The sequence below is a fragment of the Ambystoma mexicanum genome, chromosome 1p (genome assembly GCF_040938575.1).
Source record: "Ambystoma mexicanum isolate Mex_15411 chromosome 1p, UKY_AmexF1_1, whole genome shotgun sequence".
Lineage (NCBI taxonomy): Eukaryota > Metazoa > Chordata > Amphibia > Caudata > Ambystomatidae > Ambystoma > Ambystoma mexicanum.
The window spans coordinates 1,219,369,709-1,219,378,068 of NC_090921.1; the positions used below are offsets into that span (position 1 = coordinate 1,219,369,709).

The 8,360-nt window shown below is 46.9% G+C and overlaps 1 long non-coding RNA gene across 2 annotated transcripts; it reads left to right on the forward strand.

Annotated features, from left to right (window-relative positions):
* The first annotated feature begins 888 nt into the window (after positions 1–888).
* On the forward strand, positions 889–3,993 carry LOC138572544 (uncharacterized). 2 transcript variants are annotated; one of them, XR_011303911.1, is made up of 3 exons: positions 889–929; positions 3,783–3,840; positions 3,930–3,993. It is a non-coding gene; the product is annotated as an uncharacterized lncRNA (long non-coding RNA). The 2 variants fall into 2 exon arrangements; XR_011303910.1 differs by lacking the exon at positions 889–929 and adding an exon at positions 1,485–1,750.
* Positions 3,994–8,360: the final 4,367 nt, after the last annotated feature.

Here is an 8,360-nt window from a genome sequence, read left to right on the forward strand (position 1 = left end):
AGGGTTACCAATCCCAGGTTCCTTAACAAATAGTTTTACAAAGGTAGCGGGCGCCCCTCTCTCGCAAGAACAGACATGATAACCTGTTCAGTGGTTATTAACCACTTGAGAGTTCGCAGCCACTGCTTTTACTCACTGTGCCTTTCACAGATGGGAAATATCCATTTGCATATCAGTCTTTGTCCTGCCCAGGGGCAGTCCAGCACCGAAATACAATGGCAACTCCAATCTGAACGAGAGTACCACCAGCAACCCCATACACGTGTTTCACCCTTGTTGGGGATCATCAGTGAGGTGAAGCTGATGCCTCTCTAAGCACAGTGAGAGGGAGACCATGTCTGGTTGCCCCCAGGAGACCTAGGGTTACCAATCCCAAAATTACCACTGGATGTATCGCCCTACTTGTAATGAGGCTGTTAGTTTCTTCAACATCAACTATCTCCCTCAGGTCCCCTATTCAGCTGCTTTAATTCTCTTTGTTGTCAAAGAGAACATCAAGCGTTCTATTCACACGAGCAAGTCTGGGGTATCCTAGATCAGATTACAACACGAGTGCCTCAAAATGTAAGTCATACTCTACAGGAGAAAAAGCTATAATATATGTCGCTATGAGGCGCAGAGCAGGTATAGTGATTATTTAAGGAGAAAAAGTACATGGGTTGACCATTAGTTTATCCTGTCTTTTATTTGTAAATCACAAACAGGCAAAGGCGGAGATGGGCCCGCCTGCACTTAAAATGCGCGCGCAGCTTATTTTTACTTACTATCGCCACATGTTCTTTCGGGAAGTTTCCTTGATTGAAACGGCATTTGCATATTTTGAAACACAATATGTGGCCTACTTTTTTGCAATAAAAGCCTGCATGCCAGTGGGCTGAAGCTGGAACAGGCAGCTCAGCAAAGCAGCGTTCCAACTTAAGGGCAGAAAGGTAAATTGAGGGGAAGGAAACCTCACTCGCGTTCTGTGCGTGTATAGTTGCATAAGCCTAAGGCTTTAACTGTGTCCAAAGGATTGGCTTTTTTAATTTATTTTCCAGCTCTGTGTAGGTTGACTAAGAAATGTGTACCTGTAATGTTGTGATCAATGTGGTCATTGTTTTTAGACCTTAATGGGCTCTTGTGATAGGCTGCTTTAAAGGCTCAAATGAACGCTGTGTGCAATGATTAGTGTAGGTCTTATTGTGTATTGTCCTATTTTCTCTCTTCATCATTTAGTGCAATTTAGGTAATACAGTTTTACTTTTCTTATATTATCTGTGGTCTGGACTTTAAGTCTCTTGTGTTCGGTTCACAAAGCCACCTTGTGGCGGAATGGGAAACAGCATGCACATGGGACGGAGTAGGTGACAAGTGAGCTCCAGATAAGCTGGAAAAGTACTGTGTGCTTCTCATCTTAGCTCAGGTTTAGGGCTGGGTAATTATTCTCCCAGGAGGCATAGCGAGGTTTTCCTGGACCCTATGCTGCCCCTGACGGAAATGTACAGGCTTCTTGGTCACCATGGTCAAATCGACCAGTGCCGCACTGAAGCCAGAACCGCCTGTTCCACGTTCTATTCATTGAAAGATTTAACTGCAAAGAATAACTGGACTTGTTCATCGTGGGACTGTGTGCGGTGCCTGCCTGCAGCAGGGCGGCCAATCCACGGGCAGAGCTCGGCTCGTCAGACATGGCTTGTGCCAACCGTCTGACTCGTCAGCAAACAAATCCACTGTCCGATGAAAACAGAACTGAGCCCATCCCTTGTTCCAGGTGAGAAAATCAGTACAAATAAATATCACTTGTCCGGGCAAAGGACCTGGCTCCTCGCAATCCTGTCTGATTATCGCTCTTAAAAACCTTGTATGGGTGCTCGGGGCACACATTTCTTTAAAAAGTGACTAGCCCCGGGGTCGCGCAAATATCCCAACAACGTGCCTCTTTGTTATGAGCAGCACGCTTGCAGGGGAAGCCCTTTGGGTACATAGCAGCAGACAGCAGTGTGGCTGTGTAATTGATAATTGTCTGCAACAATGTCTAACAATAAGAGTGACTGCTGTTTTAAAAGAGCTGGAATGGCGAATGTGTCCGTGAAACTCAATCCTCACCACCGTTCTTCTATGGTGTTGCAATGTTTAGTTTGTTGTTATGCTTGTTTAGTCCGGACAAAAAGGAATCGTCTTTAGTTTCTCGAGGAGCAACACATATGTAATCAATAACAGAAAACTGCATATCCGTGCCAAACAATGATGACAAGGAAGCACACTTCTTACACGGTTCTATTTTTTGTGTTGGTGTGTGTCTAAGTTGTGACATCACAGTAGTACAATCAAGCGATTTCTTCGGCTGACATTCCTATACATTCCGGTAATCTTCCATGCAGGAGGGAGAGCATGCAAAGCCAAAATCATACTCTTTTTTGGTTAATCTGTTTTTACAAGCAGTTAATAACTTGTCATGTTGAATGAATAAGTGGTGTGTGCACTTTTCAAGCCATCTCTGCAACACAGAGTGTCATGTAAATACGTTCAAGTCTAATAGGAAGACATAGTTGTACCAACTAGAGCTGGGAACATACGTGACCAAGTGCCTAAAGTGCAGCGGAGGCTCACATTGCTGCTTCATATCTAGGCTAGTGAGAACTGTGTTAAATCATGTTATATCGCTGTGCCATAACTTTCATGATTGGGGTGCAGCGTGTGTGTTTTATGTCCTGGTGTTGGGGGTGGCAAGTCCCTAGGTATGGACACTATGGTGAGTGGGGAATCAAGAAGCCAGTTATGTTTTTTTGTTTTTTGTTTTTTGCTGGCTCAGCATGTTTGGACCTTGGAGCACAGCCAGACACTCTGACTAAACTATTTCTCAGGACAAGCCATTCAATACCTGCCTTCGCCCCATCTACAGGGCACGCACTTCTCCTTCACCTGATGTGGCTGATCCCAAATTTCACTCCACCCCCACAGTACAGCACAATTATGTTTCTCTGTTTTGTCGCCTTTCCTTCCAGCCATTCTCCACCGCTCACACCCAATCCGTACACTGTTGATTCCCTCTGCATCAGGTTTTACTCTGAGCCTCTCTTTACTCCCATGCTGCTGTAGTCCTTCGTTGACCTTCATTATGAGCCTAGAGGGATTTCTTCCTCAGGCATCAGCCAGGATAAGAATTCCCCCAGGTAGGCAGTAAAGGTCGAAGAGGTGCTTGTGCTCTGGATCCGTGCTCTGAAGCATCCTGTTTGTTTGTGCTGTGTGTGTGGAACCAAACAAGTCACTTAATAAATAAATAAAATGAATATTGCTTCATGCATTATTATTTATTTATTTTTAAATCGACTTCTGTCCTGCTTTTATAGGCTGATCTTTTCACTAGGGTATTATTTATGTTACACACAGAATGTTTGTTTTACGTTGCGCTGGGGGTTCAAAGGTGAGCAGAAGAGATAGCCACGTTTTATGACATCAGAGCGTCCAATGCACAATGTCTTTTTTCCCGAAGCAAAAGGATTCACTTGTGGTTTTCTCCACCACAAGAGAAAAAAAAACAATTCAACAACTTCAGGGACTTTTCAATGATCAACGATCTTTACTCCATCCCTCTGGCAGAGGTTACCATTGGGGTAAACTCGAGGTGCTCTTTCACCTCATAGACAAGCAGAATTTACTCCATTCGAATAGACTATCATTTGTCATGCAGCATTTGCAAATATCATCGGTTGTCACCCTCAAACTCAGAATGAGGGTCTTTGTTTACTAACACACTTTGAGGGCTGAGCTATAACCCTCGTTGCCACTCTGCTTGCTTTTAGATCCAGGCGGCGCATAAGATGAAGTGGTCCTGTGCCTCGTGGCAGCTTCTGATGCTGGGTGAGTGGCACGCAAGCAGGAGCTGCATGGGGAAAGGGGGGGCGCCAGCCCAGCCCTGCTTATTGACGGTCTGTGCTCTTCTTTTCCAGCTCTGCCTCTACTCTTAGTTGTGAATCAAGTTCTGACGGCTGCTGTTGAGCCGACTAAAGGTAAGGGACGGTCTGGCTGAAACTCGTGAGTTCCCTCTGCCCGGCAGCGGCACTAAGGCATTTCTGAAGTCACGTGGGTCTCATATATTGCATCCTTCCTGCATAGCGCCCACACCCATTCATGTTGCTTCATATGGTGCGGTTGACATGATATGGGGATCGAACCTGTGTTGCTTCGTGTCATCTTGCTTCCAAGGCGAGCACTTTGCCGCTGAGCTATCACCCCGAGAAAATTATTGCCTCATGATGCTGCACAGATTGATGACACATGCCGTAGGTCTCCATGCTTGTATTTAATGGTATTCAGGCTCAATGATGTGTTTATGCCGGGATGACACAGCGATCTGTACTATTTCTAGAACCCCCTTTCTCAACTACGCAAACTCCTTGCTCTCAGATGAGCTTCTCCGCCTGCCTCCTTCTGCTCTGTCCTTCTAAATCATGCAGGTGCTCCAGAGGAGCTTCTGGGGGCTGGGCTTCCCTTTCCTTCTGGTGATGGCCCCTTCAGCGCCCCTTGCAACCTTAATGCTTTACCTCGCCGCAGGGGGCAAGTCTGCCATCTCGTGCTGCTGCCACAGCCTCCTGCCTCTTTGACATCTCGGTGCTTCGGGGGAGCAGCTGCACCTCTCTTCTGAAAGATGCCCCATTGAGGCGTTTCCAGAAGGAGCAATATACACGTATCAATTATTATATTATTATATCAAGTGTGTTGTGGTCCGAGGCTCTGCGATGCGGCCATGGCGTGTGTGGAACCCACCCGCCTGGCCTGTCTGTGGGAAATAGAGAGGGCGTCTAAAGTACTGCAGGCGGGGCCAAAGCGCGCCAATTATTTCACCTGCAACTACTGTGCTGCCATCTCTGCTGCAAACTAATACTTGGCATACCTGCCTTTTAGGTGCAGTACGATGCCCGCGTCACCAAGTCCAGCATAGTATCATATTAGTAGAGTCTAGTGCTACAATGGGAATTCCCGGGCTATGGTTGGTTCTAATGTATAAAGTATGACGCACTTAGATCATTCAGAACTTGAGGCACAGAGGAGAGGCGCTTGTACTGCCAGCCCCATTAATGACACGGAATGTCCTCATCCTCTGGACTCGCACGAGAACACGATTCCTTGCTAGCATGTCCCTGTCCTAACAGTGACCCATTTACCTCCCTCGTCCCTCATCCTAGCATTAATGCTACGCAACCTCCCCACTAATCCACAACCTCCCACTCACCATCGCCAGCCTTTGCCCTCTGCCTTCCTCACCTGAGCACGGGTCCCCTGTCATCAAGATCCAAAGGCCTCTCACTCCCTTCCCTCCAGAACAACGTGTACTCACCTACCACAAAGATCTGCAGGACTCAATCCCAACTGTCCCCCCACACCCATCACGCCGCTCTGATGCCGGTCTGTACCCAAGCCCCCACTATAACCTTTGTCTCCGGCTTCACCCAATCACCCAGAGTGCATCTGCTCTGTGCTGTTCAGGAAACCTCTATGCCTTAAGATTGTCCAAGCTCTTAGGCATGTCCTTCACTCCCCGCATGCTCCTCAAGACCCTGATTTGCTTTTTGATCTCTGCATGTTTTCCCTGCTAGCTTGGATCTCTTTGTGTACCCGAGAGTCACGCATGCGCTCAATGAGCGCTTTCGCTGTTGGCTCCAGCTCTAATGAATTGTGTAGCAGGCGGCCTTTGGCACCCCTGCTCCCACCAAATACCAGCCTCCCAGCGCTGCCGCAAGACCTTAACCATCCAAGCCTAGCTTTGCCCCTGACGCCCTTCCCTGATTAATGATCCAATCACAAACTGTAGGGTCATACTTGCCGTGCAGGAACTCTCCGTCCCAGCACTACGGCCACCCACACGCCTCCGGCCACAGTCCCGAATGCCGATCTAGAGCTATCCTGCCCTTTCCCGATCCAAAGGCTGCCATCCCTCAGCTCTTAATTCCTTCATGTCTCCTGAATTGCCAGGATTCCCACTCCCCACTTCCTTGATCCCTATGCTCTGCCCCCTAAAACCCACCCCCTGGCTGCTGATGATAGCACAGACTGCCCAAACACGCATATAAAGGCTATTCATGCCATGCCTGCTTCTCGGCACTGCCTCCCTGACACTGCATATCCACCTGCATCCAATCCCCTGCCTGCTCCCCCAGCAATGGACCTCTGGTGGGACAGCCTGGCCTGTCGCTCATGTGTCAAATCTTACTCTAAACTGTTCTTTGTGAAGCGTTCACCTGGCACCAGGCCCAAGCATCGGTCCCTACTTATGATGGCAGCTTAGTTATGTGTGCTCATGATCCCCGCAAGAACAGATCTCTAGGACAGAAATAGGTGAACCCCTGATAACACGTATGCACGCATGCCTCGATCTGTCTGACTCCCCTCTGCTCCAGCCGGTGCAGCCAGCCTCATAGCAGCACTGCTTCCTATTTCCGCATCCGCATGACTCCACCCCTGATCCCCAAACACTCACGATGGCCCCTGATCCCAGTACTAACACTCTGCGTAGGTAACCTCCATTCTGTGCCCACTCAATATGAGCATTGTCCCCCCAGTAAAAGTCAAAGTTTCTGCGTTAATTACATTCCCCCACACCCTACCGGAACACCAGTGTCCTTTGCCTAAGATGACATTACTTTCTCCTCTTCTTTTATTTTCAGATCTTCCTATTTTCCTTGAGGCCTCTCAGTCCCCAGTATAAGCCATGGCTGGCTATCACTAAACCTACCTGCAAATCATTTTTTAAAAAAAATCAATTACAGGCCGCTCCATGAAAATCCCAGACCATTTCAAGGCCTGGCTATACCTATGGGTCATGCAACACTGGGGCGCGTCTGCCTAGCAGCGGGTCCTGAGTCTGCTGCGCCTAGAGTTCCAAGCTGCAGCTCACTGAGGATGCCTAATGACATTGACACATGTCTGGGGTTGCTTGTGGTGTTGTGCAGCAGAAATTGTGATAAGCCAAGCATATCTAAACCATCTATGGTGTTAAAGCATTATCACTATTTTACATGCTTGGTTGAGTGAAATACAGCTCCCATCGTCTGGGAGATATGGATAGCAGCTAATGGAAGATTTGTCCTTTATTATAGGTTTACCACCCTTCCACCAATAATGGAATGGACATTTCTGAAATACTACTTGCCGTATTTGGGAGCATTCCATTTCCACCCCCATTTTTTGATTCACATTCCTATTTAAGAGCCGTGATTCATACCACTACTGTACCATTTTTAATAATGGAGACAAGAGTCATGCTTGAACTTTCTTTCATCACATGTTAAAGGGCGTGAGAAGGTCGTCATGGGAAAGGCCCCGATTTCCTCTGCTTTGCGGTCCCTCGTACAGATATGTGATGGCTCAGTGCAGCCCTTCACTTCACGAATCCAACTTTCAAATCTTCTGCGGGGCTTTTCCCAGTTTTTACCTCGACCACTTGGGTTAAGTTAAACATTGCTACGTGTTTGCAAGAGAAATTCCCCTCAGACTCATGTTGTGTTCTCTGCATGCGGTAGTACTAGGAATGGCGCAGGCAGTAAATATTTCCAGTCACATAATCAATGGGGAGAAAGGAGAGGCAGCATTTGCAAATGCAGCCTGTTTTTTCTGCTATTGCCAACATCATGAGTGGAACCTTAATGCCCTTCCCTGTTTTAATGCATATTTCCATTCTCATTTAGGACACAATCAGGAGACACATGTTTTTTTATGTTTTAAATACTTTTTTATATTGTAAAATAACCTCATAAAATAATGTTTTAGAAACTCTTTACTTATTACAAACTAGTCAAAACACACCTTGGTAACACGATCTGATTTCAAGTAATAAGCTCGTGTCAGGCGCGGCTTGGAAGCGGAGGATGGGGCCAGAGGTGGCGTTACGAGTGTAATTACAGGAGGAGTCATCCATTCCCACTGTACTTGATTACGCCATGTCAGGGTCAGGCAAAAACTGATTGCATAGAAGGAAGCAGTAAACCGAACTGCGGTGCCCTTAAAGGTATCATGAAAAAACTCTGAACAAGAATAATTTGCCAACAGGTGGCGTACGTAGCCCACTTTCAGTCAAAAGTAAAAGGATGAGCAGAAATTAGTTGTTCAAGACCCTCTTTATGTATAAGTGGATGCAGCCAAACAGTCTATTTGAGATCCAAGAATGTGGATTTAATCATGTCATCGGAAACGTATTTCACGCTTATTGTGCACCTTTTCAGGGCTGGATAATTGTATGTATACATGCCAAAGTATGTATGAAAACAGAATGATAGCTAGAAAGAGGGGGAAAGTAAGCCCTGTCAATTCTCAGGCTATCATTTGAGTACCTATTCAAAAGCAGCAGGTATTATCAAAATGAGCAGCGACCCGCCATTCCTCTT